Here is an 18,393-nt window from a genome sequence, read left to right on the forward strand (position 1 = left end):
TTTTTTCCTTTCCATCCCCACCCATATTTTTCCTCATGGAAGAATTGCAACCATATTACACTAAAGATTGAAACTATGCTTTGTTAAGTAACCTTTTATACAGCTTTGAATGCTCAGTGTCTTTATTAGCTTGGATCTGGCAAACCTCAAATGAACTCACTAGGCTCCCCTAAATGCTACAAGTCCTTATGAGACAGGTGATCTAGACTCTACAGTTTAAAAGATGAGTTGTTGAGTTTTTTGTATATGTAGTAGTTTTTGTGGAGAACATACATGGTTTGGATCTGGATCTCAGCTGCTCCTTCCTTATTACCTGTGTGATGTCAGGCAAGATAGTGGACCTCAGCTTCATCATGAGTAAAATAAATAAAGAGGCTTAGACTGCGTGAATTGGATGAACTTTCTAGCTTATCATTTATGACCACATCATCCTTAAATTGGCATATCTAATGAAAATATGACATGATAGGATGTAACATAATATATTGCCATCAAAGTCAAATTAAATGTTACTTTTGAAAGAGCTATGCTCATGCTAAAAACCTGACAAATCCTTTGAATTAAATATAAATTATGCTACTCACAAACTGAATTTAGCAATATAGAACTTTAGATGATTGGTACTAGAATGAATCTTTGAAGTCATCCAACAAAGCCCTTCTTTTAAACAAATGAAAAAACCTGAGGCCCAAAAAGGTAGCTTACCCAAGGCCATCTCAGCCAGTTAGTAATAGAGCCAGGAGGACTAAAACCCAGATCTCAAGACTACCCCCAAACCATCTTTTCAATAGGCTTTTTTATTGCATAATCCATAGCTAATATTTACAGAGATATAATATATTAATAATGTTATTATTTTTTAGTTGAAGAAAAGATATGCCCATTGACAGTTATAAGATAATCTTGTTCATCTTTTCAGACTGAAACAAATAAGAAATTTCTTGTCTGTTGGCAGTTAAAAAACTTTATTTCCTTTCTCAGCTATGTGAATTTGATGATTATTGAAGAGAATCAATAAAATAACTTTCATCTCAATAAGCCAAAGAATCCATTGTTATACCATTTCTCCGCCCCCCCTTCCCAATAAGCATTATTTGATTTTGAAGGTAATAGGGAACCTGAATCACTCTGACTTTCATTGATTAGGCAACTGTAGATCCTAGGCCAAGCCCAAATTCATCATTTTTTGGGTCCTGACTGACCCAGAGTGAAATGTCAATAGCAGTCATTTCTGTTTTGGCCAAAACCCCAACTGTCTTCTCCTCCAAGATTTATCTATATATTTATTTATTTTTGACTAGGTGAAAAAAGGGCATTCTTTGCCTCAGTTGTTACATAGCCTTAATCACTGAATAGGTGTGGCCCATTTGGAATATCCTGCTTGAGATGTCTAAAAGGCAGTTTGTGATAATGTGACTATATCTCAGGAAAGCCTAAGGCGAGATCATTTAGGAATCATTTGCAATTTTTTCAGTGAAGTGTAATCCAAAGTTCTGAGAGAGAGAGTGAGAGAGAGAGAGAGAGAGAGAGAGAGAGAGAGAGAGAGAGAGAGAGAGGTTTTGTGGAAGATTTGAGGGAAGATGAGACAGTTGGAAACAGTCTCTGTGGTGACTTACTAGGGAAGTATTAGGAAAGGATTGCCTTGCTTCAGTAAGGGCCCATTTGAGATTTGAAACATTTGTAGTAGACTCAGTCACCATAGTTTCATAATTTTCTCCAGCTCTTTATTACAGAAATATATTAAGTAGTGGTGACAATGGATATTTTTGCTTTAATTTTATTGGAAAGGCTTCTAATGTTTCTCTATTACAAATCATGCTAAGTCTAAGTTTTAGATAAATAACTTTATCATATTAAGGAAAAATCTGTTATATTTTTTGGTGTTTTTAATGTTGTATTTTGTTAAAAAGCTTTTTTTGCATTTATTGATATAATCATGTGATTTTTATTGTTTTTATTATTAGTGTTCTCTATTATGACATGGTTTTCCTGGTGTTGTATCAATTCTGAATTCTTGGTTTAAATCCAACCTGATCATAAATGAATAATTTTTTGAATATGATATTGGCAGACTTCTTGCTAATATTTTATTTACTATTTTAGCATTAATATTCATGAGATATTGGGTTATAGTTTTCTATCTCCACTTTGTCTTTTCTCTGTTTTGAATATCAGGACAATATTTATCTGAGAAGAGTTTGGCCAGATTCTTTACCTTTGCAAATTTTTTTTGGTAATATTGGATTAATTATATTTTGAATGTTTGTTAGAACATTTTTAAATGTTCTATGTTCTATGTTAAACATAACAACGTTAGAACTCTTTTGTAAATCCATCTGGACGTGGGTTTTTTTTTTCTTCCCTTTGGGAGTTTGTTAATGGCTTGTTCAGTTTAGTGTTATGGTTTTTTTAATTTTCTGAGATCATGGTGTTTAAATTCTTTCTTTCTTGTTCTCTTAATCTAAGTCTTTTATATTTTTGTAAATACATATTTCATTTAAGCTATCAGTTCATACATAATAGGGCATGTGATACATTATAACAATTTATTTTCCTTTCATTTGTTACATATTCATTTTCATTTTCATATTCAGTTATTTGGTTTTCCTTTTTTATGAAATTAACTAATTGTCTAATCTTTTTCAAAAAAACAGCTCCATATTTTTCTTACCAACTAAAGTAGCTTTTTCTGTTGTTTTATCTTTTATCTTCAGAATTCCTATTTTGTGTTTATTGGGGATTTTTTTGATTCATTGATTTTTCTAGTATTGGTCTCACACCCAATTCATTGATGTCTTTTTTCTCTCAATTATTTGAGTGCTTAGTATACAAAAAAATGTTCCCTAATGATTATTCTGACTGCGTCCCAGAAATTTTTATGGCTCTGGAGTGGTAGACTTTATTCAAATGGAACAAAATATTTTTAAAATGCAAACTCATCTGAGAAAATTAAGTAATGTGTGGAGAGAGAGACACAGTATAAAACATTAGGAACAGGAGCAACATTGTTTCCAGAGATTATATATATGTATATAAAACAAATAACCTAAGCAGTAGGAGGAATTAAACAAAGAATTTGAGAAATAGATTGTAAACTTAGCATAATAGTATACAATGTTAACTTCAATTATTCATGCCTTTGTTTTTGACAAAAAGCATGATATATGATACATTTGTGACTCTTCTTCATGATAATTTCATGACAAGGGTACTGAAATTCTAGATTTGATCTTCACCAGGACAAAGGAAATCATTGCTGAAGTAGCAATGATAAGAATCTTGAGGGCAAGTGCTCACACCATGATAAAGTTTTATGATATAAGAGAGGATAAGTGGACATAGTTTGATGTGTAGCCTAGACTTGGGAAGAAAGAATGTTAAGGGGATCAGGGAAAGTCCAAGTAGGCTAATGCTTGGGCAGTATATGCGTCATGATGGCAAGCTTTCAACAATTAAATTTTTATGACTCAAAGAGAAATTCTCTTGTTAAGAAGGAAAAGTCGAGATGATTAAAGTAACTCATAAGGATGCACAATGACTAACTTAAATTTTAAATGACATGTGTAGAAGATTAGAGGCAATGAGGAATGTAAAAAGGTAAGAAGAATGACTTTATCCTATGGTTTTTCTGTTAACAGAATGTGCTTATCCCTTGCTGGAAATGAGACATTTGCAACATTCCAATTGCAAATTAGACCATGTAGGAGATACCTAATATGGCTTGACTTTTGTCTAAATTTCTTCCAGATTCAGATGAAGTGAAAGAAAACCATACTTACATCCTGATGTGATCCTTCTGAATTCTGTGCTGCTTTATCATGATGTTGCAGAATCAGTTTAGAAATATAAACGTGCAGGTATCTTTTGTTCAGACTGTTTTCCTTCTATGATTGGATCTCTAGTTTTGCACCATATTTTATCTCACTAGACATCTTGTGAGGCAAACCTTGATGATCTGTGAAATAGCAACCAGTTCCCATAGCAACAACCACACCTCAAGTTCTCAAACACCAGGAAAAGGAGACATATGTCACTGCATGAACAGCAACTTTTCCAGCCCGTTTCTTAAGCAGAAAGAAATGTTTTATTTGGTTTGCTTTTTAACTATAATTTTCTTTTCCTTCCTCTAAAAATTCATTTTTCTGTGACAAAGAAGGAATATTATTAAGGGGGGGGCGAGGGAGGGAGGCAAGCTAAACTTTACTTTTGTTCTGGAAGACTTAAACCAAATTGCAAAACAGCTTAGATTTCTGAAGGGTGTTAATACCTTCCTTTAAATTTCAGGTGCTGATTTTCTGATCTTCTGCCTCTGTGTCCTCTCGAGAGTCATTGGGCAGGTTTTCCTAATCTCTAGACTGCTCCTGCCACCCTATGTAAGTAAAAGCTTGATCCTTAAATCAACCATTGAATAAAAATTCCAAGATTTTTGTTCCTGACTGATCCCTAGGAAGAAGGAAAGGTGGTTAGTGAAAATGTCTTAGCCTCTGGTCTATAATCTGGGTCCCCTTAGGACATAATAAATAAGGAAATAAATGAGGATTTCTATCAAACTCTTGTGTGACTGACAAGTTATCAAATTGTTCATCAGAAGAATCTCTAACAGCAACATCCGCTTAAAAATTCAGGGTTCATACATTAGATTTAGGATAGTCTCAGTATAAGAAGAAGAAAATAAGCTGGAGATTTAAGTATATAAAAATAGTATTTATTAATATTATTTATTTTTTCTAACATATGCAAACAATTTTTTGCTTTGTTTTTTATCTTATTTTATTTTTCCAATCACAAGTGAAAATAATTTTTATCTTCATTTTTTATAATTTTTAGTTCCAATTTCTCTCCCACCATCCCTTTCCTCCCCTCACCCTCATTGAAAAGGCAAGCATTTTGATAAAGGTTATAAATGTGCAATCATGCAAAACTCATTTTCTTATTAGTCATTAAATATTTTTAGCATGTATTTTTTTAAATTGAATTAAATTTTCTCCCTTTTCTTCCCTTTCATTGAGAAGGCAAGCAATTTGATGTAAATTATACATTTATCATCATACTAAACATTTCTGTATTGGCTATGTTGCCAAAAAACAGACAAAAAAAGAATAATAAAGTAGAAAAGAAGTATGCTTCAGTTTGCATTCATATGTCATCAGTTCTTTCTCTGGAGGTGAATAGTATTTTTCATCATAAGTCCTTTGGAATTGTCTTGGTTCAAAGGATTTTTTTTCACAACTTTCACAAGTTCTTTCACAAGAAGAAATCAAAGCTATCAATAGTTATATAAAATTATATACAATATAACAAAAAGTTATACAAAAATGTGCTAAATTAATACTGTTTAAAGAAATCCAAGTTAAAATAACTCTGAGATACTAGTTCACAAGTGGGGATACTGGGGAGGATATAAAAAAAAATTGAGATAGGAATTCTCACATTCTTAATTTTTAAATTTTAACTTACTATTTGAAAGTTTATCATTATTAGTTTATTATCTTAAAGTTTCTTACGTATATTCTAAATTAATTTGAAGCTAGTTTGTCCAGATCTTTAAAATGACATACATATTGAATTTATTTCAGTTTGTTTTTTTTTGTTTTTTTAAAATAATTTTTTATTGACAGAACCCATGCCAAGATAATTTTTTATAGCATTATCCCTTGCACTCACTTCTGTTCCGATTTTCCCCCTCCCTCCCTCCACCCCCTCCCCCAGATGGCAAGCAGTCCTTTACATGTTAAATAGGTTACAGTATATCCTAGATATAATATATGTGTGCAGAACCGAACAGTTTTCTTGTTGCACAGGGAGAATTGGATTCAGAAGGTAATAATAACCTGGGAAGAAAAACAAAAATGTAAGCAGTTTATATTCATTTCCCAGTGTTCTTTTTTTGGATGTAGCTGCTTCTGTCCATCTTTGATCAATTGAAACTGAATTGGCTCTCTTTATCGAAGAGATCCACTTTCATCAGAATACATCCTCAAACAGTATCATTGTTGAGGTATATAATGATCTCCTGGTTCTGCTCATTTCACTTAGTATCAGTTCATGTAAGTCTCGCCAGTTCTCTCTATATTCATCCTGCTGGTCATTCCTTACAGAACAATAATATTCCATAATGTTCATATACCACAATTTACTCAACCATTCTCCAATGGATGGGCATCCATTCAGTTTCCAGCTTCTAGCCACTACAAACAGGGCTGCCACAAACATTTTGGCACATACGGGTCCTTTTCCCTTCTTTAGTATCTCTTTGGGGTATAAGTCCAGTAGAAACACTGCTGGATCAAAGGCTATGCATAGTTTGATAACTTTTTGAGCATAGTTCCAAACTGCTCTCCAGAATGGCTGGATGTGTTCACAATTCCACCAACAATGTATCTGTGTCCCAGTTTTCCCACATCCCCTCCAACATTCCGCATTATCTTTCCCTGTCATTCTAGCCAATCTGACAGGTGTGTAGTGGTATCTCAGAGTTGTCTTAATTTGCATTTCTCTGATTAATAATTATTTGGAGCATATCTTCATATGTCTATAAATAGTTTTAATTTTGTCATCTGAGAATTGTCTGTTTATATCCTTTGACCATTTATCAATTGAAGAATGGCTTGATTTCTTATAAATTAGAGTCAATTCTCTATATATTTTGGAAATGAGGCCTTTATCAGAACCTTTGACTGTAAAAATGTTTTCCCAGTTTATTGTTTCCCTTCTAATCTTGACTGAATTTGTTTTGTTTGTACAAAAACTTTTCAATTTGATATAATCAAAATTTTCTATTTTGTGGTCAATAGTGATCTCTTGTTCTTCTTTGGTCATAAATTCCTCCCTCTTCCACAGGTCTGACAGGTCCTATGCTCTTCCAATTTATTTATAATCTCATTCTTTATGCCTAGGTCATGAACCCATTTTGACCTTATCTTGGTGTACGGTGTTAAATGTGGGTCAATGCCTAGTTTCTGCCATACTAATTTCCAATTTTCCCAGAAATTTTTGTCAAATAATGCATTCTTATCCCAAATTGGTTCAAAGGATTACTGAGAATAGCCAAGTTTTTCATATTAGATCATTGTACAATGTTGCTTTTATTATGTACAATATTCTTCTGGTTCTGCTAATTTCTGGGATAGGTTAAGTCCAGGTTATTCTGAAAGCATCCTGCTTGTCACTTCTTAGTGCATCATAGTATTCTATCACAATCATATACTACAACTTGTGGTCTATGAAATAAATATTATATTTGTTCTTGTTTTCTTGGTATTGAGCTCTTTTTTATGTCTTCTTTTGCAACATGGTTAATAAAGAAATGTTTTGCATGAAGAAAAATAACAAAGTATTAGAAATCAGTTTGTCCAGTTAACAGGCCAACAAAATCAATAAATTAAATGGATGACTATCTACCATAAAAATCCAAATTAACAAAATAATCATAGAAAAATTAAGCAAGTCATAAAAGGACCCTCAAATTAAAAAAACACCAAGACAGATAGATTTGCAAATGAATCTTTATTAAAAAAATCCAAAGAGCAATTAATTATAATATGACATAAATTATTTACAAAAACATAGAAATTAGGATTTTTACCAAACTCCTAGGTTACAAATATGGTTCCCTTGCCTAGACCAGGACAAGATAAAACAAAGAAAGAAAATCATACGTTGATAATTAATTCCTAATGAATATTTGTGCAAAACCACAACATATTTAGAAGATTCTGTGCTATGACCAAACACCTGAGCCTAGAAGTAGACAAAGTATTGACCAAGAAATTCAGCATCCAGAAGACAAATGTAGAAATTAAAAGGAGGATCTATGGAAAAGATGTCTACCTTGTACATAGTGTGGTGATGATCTGATAGAATTTTTGAGATAGAGAGATATCTTAATGATAACATATATTGAATCACCTATTCTGAAGTAGATAAGAGAGAAAAAGTGCCAAGTGGAAAACCACTATTATCATATCAACTTATGTTAGTAGAGTTAAAAAGAATTATTTCAATTGCAAATCCTTTATAAAAGGTAATTGATGTTAAATGGTTATTTGGAACTGGGGTGCTAGTCACAGGCATCTAATAATTGAGGTAATAATTGAGGGACCAGTGGGGGTTTAAAACAATGGCATTAAAGATTAGATGCTCCACATCTCTCAGAACCCTGAAGGGCAGTTGCAGATAGCCAGGCTCTGGGAGAGTGAACTAGAGTCTACCCATTATGTGTGTGGGCTCATCCATGATAAAATTAGAGTCTCCAAATTTGTAGAATTTCCACCTGAGATTTGTTTTGAGATACTATAGTTTACAAGATCCTAGGTAGTCCCTCCCAAAAAAATTCTTTATTTGAGGCATCTTTTGCTGTGTTTCCTTTACAAATCAGTTTCATTTGAGAAGGCTTTTATAAATGCTTACATTTGTTGATTCATTGGATATTTAGTATTGTCTTGCTGTATTACTGAATCCTTGATAAGTTTTAATATTAAGACTAATTTAAGAAGTATGGAATTTGTGTCACTAAAACGTTAATGCCTCATTGAGAAATGTTCACTTTTTTCCCTTTTGCATTAAATAGACCCAGAATCCTTGCCTCACTATGAAGTTCTTATTCCTTGAAAGATCATAGGGTCAGGTTTGCCTTTGTGTTTAGTAACCACAAGTAAGCAATTCTTCATGTTTAGTACAGGAAGAAATGTTGTACTTTTATATGTGCAGACTTGTTGCTTATTTATTTAAAAAATAAAAAAAATTTAAAATAAAAAATAAAAAAATACAACTTGAGCAGAGTAGGTTATACCATTGAAACTATGGATGGGGAGAGAGTCCTTGACCCATTTCGGAAAAGGGGAATCCCTAGAGATAAAATGAACAATTTTATAACATCCAAAACTTTTTACACCAGAAGAAATTAATGAGATTAGAATTAAAAAGAAAAGATCTATGGAAAATCTTTGCAGCAGATTTTTCTTATCTAAGAGATGTAGAGTGCTGATTCAAATATACCAAAATAAGAACCATTACTCATCAGATAAATGGCCAAAGAATACAAAACAGGTAGTTTTCAAAATAAGAATGCAGGCTATGAACAGGAATATTTTAAAATAATCCAAATCATTGATTCAGAGAAATACAAATTAAACGATCCTGAGCTTTCCCTTCAAACTTATCACATTAACAGAGTTGACACCCCCCAAAAAAGGGGAAATAGCAATTGCAGGAGCTTTGGGGGAGGAGGCACATTAACATACTGCTAGTGGGCTTAAATTATTCCAACCCTTCTAAAGTGACATTTGAAAGTATAGCCTAAAAGTCACTAAAAGACTTGTCTGCTTTTACCAACCCATACAACAAGTAAGCCCTAAAAGGGCCTAAAACTATCAGACAGAAGAAGAATACCCATATTTATACACAAATGGCTAATAATAGCCCTTATTATTATAGCAAAAAAAAACTGAGGAAAAAAGTATGTCTATCAATTGTGAAACAGCTAAACAAATTATGATATATTAATATAAAGAATATAATAGTGCTATAAGAAATAACAAAAGTGATGGCTTCAGAGAAACCTGAAGAGATTTGCATAAACTGATACAGAGTGAAACAATCAGAAACCAGAGAACAGTGTATAAAATAATTAAAACATAATAACAATAAACAACTTTTAACCCCATAAAAATTTGGTTGATGCAATGCCAAATCACAATTCCAGAAAATTTATGATGGATTAAGATTCCCACCTCTTCACAGAGAGTTAATGAACTAGAGGTAAAGAATGGAATATACATTTTAAGATGCAACCAATAAGGAAGTTTTTTGTTTGACTATACTTATCTGTTACAAAAAGGGGGTTTCAACTTTTATTTGGTAGAGGGAGACTAATAGTTGGAATAGCAACATGGAAGAAGGAAGGAAACAAGGAAAGAAGGAAGCAAAGAAGGAAGGTGAAAAGAAACAAAAAAGGAAGTAAAGAAGCTTTTTAAATACTCCATTTTTTTCTGAACATTGTTAAAATTGTCATCAGTATGTACATGATATTTTAAGTTGTGCTTTTTTCACTTCTTATTTCTTATATGCATGTACATATATCATCTGGTGCACATACTTTGGCACTCTTAATAGTTAAATCATATAATATATCATTATGTACTTAGCTGATCTCTTACTTGTAGGCATTTGATTTATTGCCAATTTTTCATTATTAAATACTGCCGCTGTGAACATCTTTATGCATTTTTTCCCTTGCAGTTATTTATTTAGAGTTTCTCTGGGTCAAAAAGTTTAAATAATTTTGTAGCCATTGTTTTTTGTTGCTAGGTTGCTCTCCAAAAATACTATAAAACAAACTTTATAGTACTACCAACAGTAAAGACTCCAGAAGGAATATGAGTATAAGAAATTTTTCACTCTACCATCATCAATTTGCAATTAAACAGGTAGGTAGATAGTGAGAACCAGCTAATGGAATGTCCTAGAGACATGTCTTGATGAGTCCTCATTCTATTTAAAAAGTGCTGATGTTCAGAACTGATCTTAGTGGCAATGTGCCATATTGTCTGTGGACCAGCTCACAAAAACTTCTTCAGGGTGATGTCATCAATGCTTCTCCTTCAGTTTGATATCCTTCCATTTTACTTGTTTGTGTTGAGTGTAACAGAAAATTAATATTGCACCCCATTTTTGTCATTTAAAAAGTGACATTCACATACATGATACTTCTGTTTACATTGTGTCCTGGGACCAAGCCCATGCTTAGTATATTCTGGTTCCCTTTTACCCAGAAGCTGTTAGAAGGTTTTTTAAAGCCATTCCCTCTCTTCTCCATCTCTGAAAACCTGAAACAGAAGATGAAGGGTCCAGGCTTAATAGCCATATGCATCCATGTTGTAGTTTTAGTGGTTAACTACTTTTCTGGAGGCAGATTTTCTGAACCAACTTTGTTAAAATGGCTGAGGGTGGAGGGCTAATATACTTGGTGTCCCATGCTTCTCAGGTTCTATATATCCCCAGAATTGCTTGGCAGATAGCTTTATTTTCAGCCTTTGAGATGCATACCTTTTGTGGGCACTGAATCAAGTAATGGCATATGAGGACATGAACAGGGAGCAAAGAACAGACAAATTGAAGGATTTTATTTCTTTCTTGAACTCACTGTGTCCACAAATGAAGTACTTCATTGTCTGCCCCTCACAGCCTGATTTATCCTTCTGGTAAAGGGATCTTGAACATCCATGCCGCTCTTAAAATAGATTCTTTTTTTGCAAACATATCTTGTTATTGGAAAAAAGAGCGGGGGAAGTCTGATCATTCTTTAGGAATTTGCTTATAATATCAGACATTTTGGGGGGCGGGGGAATGAGCTCTCAAGTGATGAGTTTCTTAGTCATTTCTCAATGCTTGTCATTTCTCTGGTGATTAATTTAAAACAATTAGCGGAGGTTTTGTTCACAATTTTGGACTTCTAGCCTCCTGGATTCTCCACTACTATGGAACTTTAAAATCTCACTATCTTTTGTTTGCTTCAATCTGTCTCAACTTCTAAATTCAATAACAGCAAATTAAAAATGAGTATGACCCCACTTTACTTTATGAACATGAACAAAACTATAAGAGTGATTTCTTCTGACCTAATAGTTTTTAAGGAACATGGAGCTTAATAAACTAAATCTTTAACCAACCAACTTATTTGACAGCCTCCCTTGTCACAGTTTGTGTATCTATGCTAATTAATTAGGACAGGAGACAGATGCGAACCCATCTTTAGAAAAATGATTATGCTTGTATTTCTGATTGCCATAGTATCTCATGGGCTTAACCCTGTAACCAGACAGCAAAGTGACTTTTTGTCATGTGCCATCCTTCACATGCAGAGATGATACAAGTGACCTATGGGCCATAAGCTTGAAATTCTTTCTGCAGTGGTTTGCCTTGCTTCATCTACATTCTTTTGCCATTTTTATGGCTAGGATTGCCTAGAACTGGGGCACAGGAGTATCTGGATGAGAGCAAAGCCAACTTATCTAAAAGGAGATCAGACTCTTAACTTTAGTAGCACAAGACTCTAAACACATGAATTAACATTAATTGCTTACTTGGTTATTCCACACCCATTTTCTAGATGTTTGGCTGTCCTCATCCATTGTCCTCAATTCTAGTTGTTTTGGTTTTTGTACAGACATAGGAGTTCATCAGTGAAGGAAGCTCACTAGTGAGCAATTTGCTAGCATACACTGACAGTTCTTCTGAACTTACAATCTTAGAGAACTGCCTCTAAGGGGCATTGAGAGATTCTACTGACCTGCCCAGGCTCACATATCTAGTATGTATTAGAGGAAGGACTTGATATTAAGTTTTTTCTGACTATCATTTTAGACACTATCCATTCAGACTGGGACCCAAAACTCTTGAGTACATCCTGAATTAGATTAAAATGTAATTGGAAAAGAATTTAAAATTAAATAAAAATTCAGTACAGTATAGTCAATGCTAATTTCTGGTTTTCTAAGTCACTGTGTGGGCAGTGGACATCCATTACCGTTTGAATAAGGCATCCAATATCTTCATCATCCCCAATTTTTTGACAAAGAACAAAGCAAGTATAATATGATCATTTGATTTAAAGAACAGCAGTTAATGATGTAGAGATGCTTCTAATCCTTATTCATTCAGACTTTAGTCCATTTTTTTTCTTCAAATGTTATCTGCTTCTGGCGATTTTCATCATCAGATTTTTTCATCAGAAATCCAGGAGTACTTAAAGCTAACTCTAGATGAGGAAAAGATTGAGATCCAGAGTAGAAGCAAAAAGGAAAAGAAATCATAGACATAATAAAGTCAGAAATTTTAACTATGGAAAAAAATTAGTTTTAAATCCAAATAATCCCAGGTCTCTTGAATACCAAACTGAAACTTTCTTTTTTTAAGAAAAAAGAAATAGAACTTTAACAAAATTAACTGTACTATCTTGACCTAGAGATCTACATTTTTTCTTTCTTGAACCCAGAAAACAGTATTCTTCTTTAATCAATTCTTTTTAAATTTAAATAAGAATTTATGATTTTGGAAAATGATCAACAACATTGAACTTCAGGTTTTTTCAGCAGCCTTCACTGTATATTGAAGTCAGTTTTACTGACCCATTGAGCATTATTCTGTCCTGTCTCCATAGCAACTGGTGGCTTTACACTGTTTTATTTGCCCTGTAAAAGACCTAAGCACTACTCTGAGCTACCTTGAGGCTCATCTTGCCTTGTGAGGATGTGTTCTGATTGACCACAGGATGGGTCCTGATCTCTACTGTTGCCGTTCAGCCCAAGTAGGAGATTTCTTTTGGCTGTTATCCAGGGAGGTACGCTAACACAAGACATGAAGCTTTCTGAAAAGGTAAGTTGTTGATAAACAAGTTGTTGATCAGAGAGCTGCAGGGGAAATCTATAGAGATATGGCTCATTGCTCATTTCTTCATAATGAAACTGAGTTTAATATCCATAGTAGCTTTAACTGTTATTCACTATGCCCTCATATTTATGCTATTATTACCAAATCTTGTGCTAAAAGAAGATAGAAGGGCACTGGAAATATAATTGTAAATAATATCTAACATTAATAATCATCTTTGGATCTAGGGAGCTGGAGCAATCTCCCTCTTCCTCTCACTAGATTCACACAACACTGTCCAGACTGGGGTTCAGTCCTGTAGGAGCCAGTCCCTACTTCAGAGGGGTTAGGCCTTTTTCTTCAAACCCTGATTCAATGGTTTCCCCAAGAACAATTTTTCAAAGTTTTAAGTTTTAGCTTATATGTAGAGCAAGAGTATTTTGGTGAATGTTAAACAACAGGCTCTCCATAGAAGAAGAAAAATATATACCTGGCTGCATTATTAACATTTTTCTCCTTTACTCTCTCAAATTTAGACAGCAAAACAATCAAGTCCAGATTTTAGCTTGCTGATTTCTGAAGTGTCAATTCCCATATTGAACATTTAACAAAAATTCCAGTTAGAACTGGCTGCAGCGTACCCCTGATCTAGAGTCTTCCCAAAAGAAGTAGTGCAAGATCCTCAGTGTACAATATGAATCAGGTATGGGACAGATACTTATTTCTTGCACACAAAAGAAATATCAAATATGTGTCAGTCACAAGTATATTTTACAGAAAAATAATAAGTGGCAATAATATGACTTCTGTCATATCTTCCTAGGAGGTTGATACTTACACCTCACCTGAAAATAAGGCATTTTCCAGGAATGTTGAATAGGCATTTTACATTTTTTAGCCTCATAGTAAATATTTTTAGCAATGCAGGCCAGGGCTTAGGCTCATGCCTGATATTAATAAATGATTAATAAATGTTTATTGATTGATTTGTTTCAGGAATGATAGAGTAGTTGGTAGCGATTCCTCCCCTTAGCATCATTCAGTCCAGACCAAGGGACCCCAGCCACCAATTATCTTGAGCTCCTGGAGTAGCCTCCATGTCATCTCAAGATTGATACTTTTTGTTCCCCTAAAATCAAGGAGGGATAAAGAAGGCAGCCCACAACCCAGGGTCAGGCTTGCTCAGGCAGGATGTGGTCATTAGCTACCTGTGCATGGCAGGTAGGGTGCCAGGCCGGGGTAACTGCCTGTCCTCTCAGTCTCGTCCAAAGTGACTTGAAACAGTTCTGGCCTGACCTGCAGCCAGGAAAGAAACAGAGTAGCAAAGAGTGGGGACTTTTAGAGACCTACTGAGTGAATTTCTCTGAAAACTAGCCTCACTCTGTTTAATGGAAATAACTCAAAACACATTGTTCAAGTTTTTTCTTTCCAGATCACCCCAAGTTCATTGTAACAGGAAGCAACCTGAAGACCAAACATGATTTTAAAGCTTCTTCAGGAAGCTGGTTTCATATGGTGGTTTAGATTTAACTACTGAGTGTCTAGCACCATTTGAAATCAGTGTTCTTGGAGGAGAATGGCTACACTGCTAAAAGTAAAGGGAATCACTCATGGAAAACGCCATGATTTGTAAGTAAATTAACAAGACTGTTTTGAAATTAAGCTTACAGTAAAGAAACTCTATTTCTTAGTACTGCCGACATTGGTACTGTATATTTCCTGGTACTTTTGTTTCCTTCTTGTAATTTCATAACCATAAGTAATTTTTCTAGCAATTTCAACTTATTTCTTATTGTTTAATTTAAAAGTCATTGTGTTGTGGTTAAATAGGACCAAAATGTATAATACATAGGTAAAATTCTAATTTTTTTGTGTGTCTTCCCCATCCTCAAAGGCTTCCGTGACCCCTTAGAGGATGACTGATTTCTTTTGGTGTTCAGAGTCAATATCATTTTCTAGCACCATTTGAAATCGGTTATAATGATTGGGGAATAGCAACAGGTTGAAGAAGAGAAAATACAAGGACAATTTTTACTGTCATAAATAATAGACTAAAATGGCATAGAGAAGAGTCACTTTCTTAACCTCAATTTCCTTTTCTATAAACTGTTAAAACCAAATGATCATGAGTATGAAAGCATTTTGAAAACTGTTGTGCTGTATAAATGTAAGATTATTAATAGTAGTGTTGATAGTCTGCAGTACTTCAGATTATTTTTCTTTTGTAGTTAAATAATTTCTTTCTTGACTCCATATAACCTCATTGTATTAATATGTAAATGAGTTGTTTCTATCTGCTTCCCAATGATGCTCCTTTGCTCCACCTCCAGGAACTCACCTTCCCATCCTAGGCTTCTGATTGGTGAGAATTCACTTCATCTTTCCTGAACCCAACCCTACCACAATTCTTTCTGGCCATCATCATCCTATGCAAACCTTCCTCCTCCAGCCCTCTCCAACTCTGCTTTAAGAATAGCAATTAAATTAACTCAGATATTCATTCCTAACAAGGAGAAGTCAGTTGCCTATGGTTTCAGCTGCAGTCCCCATATCTTACTTGTCCATAACACTCTGCCATAGCTAATCCTTCTCTACATATGTCATCTTCCTCTGTTAAAATGTAAATCCCTGGGGAGTAGAAGACTATTTCTTGACTATTTATCACCAGTGTTTAATACTGCTAGTGGACACTTCATACATGTATTTCTCCCTCATTTATTGATTCCTTGCTGAGGGGCAACAAGACTGAGTAATTAAAGCCAGAAAGTAGTCAGAAAGGCTTGCAGGTTCCAGATCTCCTTCCGATAAATACTGCCTGAGTCCTAAGCAACTCTCTTAAGATTATAAGTAGCAGAAGGGGCATTGCTGTGCAGTACTAAAGGGGGTCTTAACTTTTTGGTTTTTGTGTTTTTTGGCTTCTTTTAACTGGCAATTTTTTATTCAGTGGTATCATAGATCTAGACCAAAATCTAAAAAGTCAAGTTCTAGCTATTCAGTTTTATTTTAGTTCTGTTTTAGGAAAAAGCTACTTTAATAGCTAGTCTTGTTTTTCAGAAAATCAGCCTGAAAAAGAGTATAATTAATGATAATCCCCAGTGAAGTAAAAGGAGTGAGACAAGATTTCCATGTCTGCTGTGACCATACATCCTATACCTCCTGGAGGAGATCATCTCAGTAGCTTATCTTAACTCTGAGACAGAATTGTGACCTAGTAGGTAGAAGTGAGATTGAAGTCAGAAATATAAGAATTCTAGTCTAGCCTCAGACACTAAATAGCTGTGTGAGTCCAGGCAAGTGCTTAATCTTTGTCTGCCTCCGTTTCTTCGACTGTAAAATGGGGATCATAATAATGGCATCTACTTCTCAGCATTGTCATTAGGATCAAATTATATTTGTACAGATTTAGCATAGTGCCTGCCACATACACATAGTAAGGAATTAATAAATGCTTGTTTCCTTCCTTTTTTCATAGCTTATGGTATAAGTATGGCATAATTATATTATGACACAGACTACACTGAGTGGATACTTCTCATATACAATCCTGCATTCATCCATCACTATAGGAAAACCAAATTCATAATTTTAAAAGGGAGTCCATCCTTCCCAACTGCTAAGTCTTCAATTAATCCATCAACATTTACCAAATAACCTACTATCAAGAGATAAAATATATAATGTCATCAGTTGCCATATGTACCCCTAGAAAGTCATAAATACTACTTTGATATCAATAGATAGATATGTATTTATGAGATATACATGCACATATAAATATGGATGTGTACTAATTCCAGAAAAAGGTGAGTCTGCTACTGCCACTCACAGTTTATCATTGACATTAGCAACATATGACATATAGCAACATAGCAAACATTTGTTTTTTTTTCAGTGAACAAAAATCTATTTTTTCTTTCTTCCAGACCTCTCATTAAAAAAGGAAAATCAGACACTTGTAATAAATATTTGTAAGAAATTAGAAACAAAAGGCCATATTGGTTATATCTCTCTCACACACACACATACATACATATATATATATATATATATATATATATATATATATATATACATACATATACAAATATACACTATATATACATATATAATATGAGAGAGAGAGGAGGGAGAGATAGAGGAAGAAAGGAAATAAGGGAGGGAGGGACAAGGAAAGAGAGAGAAAATGTGTGTGTAAAATCTTATTCTGAACTTTGAGTCCATTGCCTATGGAAGTGGATGGCAGATTGGACTCTGGAATCATGGTTGGTCAATGCATCGATTAAAGTTCTAAATTATTTGTCTTTACAATATAGTAGTTGTTATAAAAATTGTTCTCCTGATTCTACTAACTTTATTCTGTATTAGTTCCAATAAATCTTTCCAAGTTTCTCTGAAACCATCCTGCTTATGATTTCTTATAGCATAATAATATTCTATTATAGCCATACACCATAATTTGTTCAATCATCCCTCAGTGGATGGGCATCCCCTTGAATTCTAGTTCTTTCCCCCTACAAACAGAGCTGTTATAAATGTCTTTCTGCATGTGGATCCTTTTCCTCTTTCTTTGATCTTTTTCTTTGGGATATAGAGTCAACAGTAATATCGTTGGGTCAAAGAGTGTATACAACTTGTTGATAAAACTATCCAGATAAGGTAAGGTTTAAAAACAAAAGCACAGCACATGAGGATTCCTTAACAAGCTTTACTCTACCTGTTTTGCTTTCTCTCTCCTAATAAAGTTGCATTTCCTTTTAAAGTTTCTCTTATGGTCCATCATCAAGTTCCATCCTGTTTAACAAAACCTCATTTCTTCACCATTGAACCATTTTCTAACCCACCACCATTTTTGTTATTCCTCCTATTAAAAAGTGCTATTGGAGATTTCCTTTGTAGGTTGAAAGTGAAAATGGAATGCTTGAACTTGAAATTCTTAGAACAAGAATCCCTTTCCTCATTTATTCATATGTTGTGAGAAATAAAATAACATTAGGTTCACCAGGAAACCTGAGAAAAAAGCAGGAG

At 34.0% G+C, this 18,393-nt stretch overlaps 1 long non-coding RNA gene across 1 annotated transcript; it reads left to right on the forward strand.

The window, feature by feature from the left end:
* The first annotated feature begins 2,685 nt into the window (after positions 1-2,685).
* On the forward strand, positions 2,686-10,220 carry LOC127564451 (uncharacterized). The gene is made up of 2 exons (XR_007954273.1): positions 2,686-3,857; positions 4,285-10,220. It is a non-coding gene; the product is annotated as an uncharacterized LOC127564451 (long non-coding RNA).
* Positions 10,221-18,393: the final 8,173 nt, after the last annotated feature.

The sequence above is a fragment of the Antechinus flavipes genome, chromosome 5, assembly GCF_016432865.1.
Source record: "Antechinus flavipes isolate AdamAnt ecotype Samford, QLD, Australia chromosome 5, AdamAnt_v2, whole genome shotgun sequence".
In the NCBI taxonomy this organism is placed as follows: domain Eukaryota; kingdom Metazoa; phylum Chordata; class Mammalia; order Dasyuromorphia; family Dasyuridae; genus Antechinus; species Antechinus flavipes.